Genomic DNA, 2,622 nt, shown 5'->3' with positions numbered 1-2,622 from the left:
CAAGGGCCACGGCGGGCCCCGAGTCGGGTGCTCGGGCCCTGGGCCCTGTCCCCCGGCCTGCTGCACTGCCAAGGGCCCGGGCCCGGGTCGGGGTTCCGTTGTGCCCAGGCAGGCCTCCCCTGCTTGTCAAAGTGCCTGGGGGCCCGGGTGGGAGGGCCTGTCGGGGCCCCTGGGAGCCTCCATGGCTGGGGCCCAGCTGGGGCCCTGGGCCTCCGGTCGGCCATGCCGCGGAGCACGCTGACTCCTTCGTTGGGGCACAGGGTGTCCTCTTTCGTGCCCGGCCATCGGATCCCCTCGGCCATCTGGTCGCCTGCTATGCTTTCCTATAGGGCGACCAGATGACCGAACTTCCCTGGAAGTCCCGATGAGGTGCCATTCGCCTCCCGGATCCCAGCCAGGGCTCCAGGAGGTCGGGCTCGTTTGTGCCTTGGGTCCCCTATGTCCCCTCGGGTGCACGGATTAAAAGAAAGGGGGGTAATGTTCCTCCGGATTACTAGGGAGAGGGTCAGTCAGCCCTCCAGAGATTCTGAATCAGGGGAAGGCAGCCCTGGGGCCTGCCCGCTGGGGCCCCCAGTGTCCTGGGGACACTCCTGCCTTTCAGCCCCTTGCCGATGGTCCTTTTCCTCCGAATTTGAGGGGGATGGTGTCCCGGGGTCCGCCTGCCAGTGGCCCCCAGGGGCCCGGGGATGCTCCTGCCTCTCAGCCCCTTGCTGATGGTCCTTTTTCTCCGAGTTTGATCAGGCACAGACCTCCGAGTTTGATCAGGCACAGACCTCCATGAGGTCGGGCCATGCTTAGAGGGGGAAGGCGTCCCGGGGCCCGCCCACCAGGGGCCCCCAGGGGCCCGGGGACGCTTCTGCCTCTCAGCCCCTTGCCGATGGTTGTTTTTCTCCGAGGTCGATGGTCGTTTTTCTCAGAGTTTGATCAGGCAGACTTCCATAAGGTCTGGCCATGCTGAGAGGGGGAAGGCATCCCGGGGCCTGACCGCCAGGGGCCCCCAGGGGCCTGGGGATGCTCCTGCCTCTCAGCCCCTTGCTGATGGTCCTTTTTTCTCCGAGTTTGATCAGGCACAGACCTCCGAGTTTGATCAGGCACAGACCTCCGTGAGGTCCGGCCATGCTGAGAGGGGGAAGGCATCCCGGGGCCCGCCCGCCAGGGGCCCCCAGGGGCCCGGGGGCGCTTCTGCCTCTCGGCCCCTTGCCGATGGTTGTTTTTCTCCGAGTTCGATGGTCGTTTTTCTCCGAGTTTGATCAGGCAGACTTCCATAAGGTCTGGCCATGCTGAGAGGGGGAAGGCATCCCGGGGCCCGACCGCCAGGGGCCCCCAGGGGCCCGGGGACGCTTCTGCCTCTCGGCCCCTTGCCGATGGTTGTTTTTCTCCGAGTTTGATGGTCGTTTTTCTCCGAGTTTGATCAGGCAGACTTCCATAAGGTCTGGCCATGCTGAGAGGGGGAAGGCATCCCGGGGCCCGACCGCCAGGGGCCCCCAGGGGCCCGGGGATGCTCCTGCCTCCCAGCCCCTTGCTGATGGTCCTTTTTCTCCGAGTTTGATCAGGCACAGACCTCCGAGTTTGATCAGGCACAGACCTCCGTGAGGTCCGGCCATGCTGAGAGGGGGAAGGCGTCCCGGGGCCCGCCCGCCAGGGGCCCCCAGGGGCCCGGGGATGCTCCTGCCTCTCAGCCCCTTCCTGATGGTCCTTTTTCTCCGAGTTTGATCAGGCACAGACCTCCGTGAGGTCCGGCCATGCTGAGAGGGGGAAGGTGTCCCTGGGCCCGCCCGCCAGGGGGCCCCCAGGGGCCCGGGGACGCTTCTGCCTCTCGGCCCCTTGCCGATGGTTGTTTTTCTCCGAGTTCCATGGTCGTTTTTCTCCGAGTTTGATCAGGCAGACTTCCATAAGGTCTGGCCATGCTGAGAGGGGGAAGGCATCCCAGGGCCCGACCGCCAGGGGCCCCCAGGGGCCCGGGGGGATGCTCCTGCCTCTCAGCCCCTTGCTGATGGTCCCTTTTCTCCGAGTTTGATCAGGCACAGACCTCCGAGTTTGATCAGGCACAGACCTCCGTGAGGTCCGGCCATGCTGAGAGGGGGAAGGCGTCCCGGGGCCCGCCCGCCAGGGGCCCCCAGGGGCCCGGGGACGCTTCTGCCTCTCGGCCCCTTGCAGATGGTTGTTTTTCTCCGAGTTCGATGGTCATTTTTCTACGAGTTTGATCAGGCAGACTTCTAAAGGTCTGGCCATGCTGAGAGGGGGAAGGCATCCCGGGGCCCGACCGCCAGGGGCCCCCAGGGGCCCGGGGATGCTCCTGCCTCTCAGCCCCTTTGCTTATGGTCCTTTTTCTCCGAGTTTGATCAGGCACAGACCTCCGTGAGGTCCGGCCATGCTGAGAGGGGGAAGGCATCCCGGGGCCCGACCGCCAGGGGCCCCCAGGGGCCCGGGGATGCTCCTGCCTCTCAGCCCCTTTTCTGATGGTCCTTTTTCTCCGAGTTTGATCAGGCACAGACCTCCGTGAGGTCCGGCCATGCTGAGAGGGGGAAGGCGTCCTGGGGCCCCGGCCGCCAGGGGCCCCCAGGGGCCCGGGGACGCTTCTGCCTCTCGGGCCCTTGCCGATGGTTGTTTTTCCTCTGGATT

Source organism: Lissotriton helveticus, chromosome 7 (genome assembly GCF_964261635.1).
Source record: "Lissotriton helveticus chromosome 7, aLisHel1.1, whole genome shotgun sequence".
Classification (NCBI taxonomy): Eukaryota; Metazoa; Chordata; class Amphibia; order Caudata; family Salamandridae; genus Lissotriton; species Lissotriton helveticus.
Note: the sequence above shows the minus strand (reverse complement) of the source record.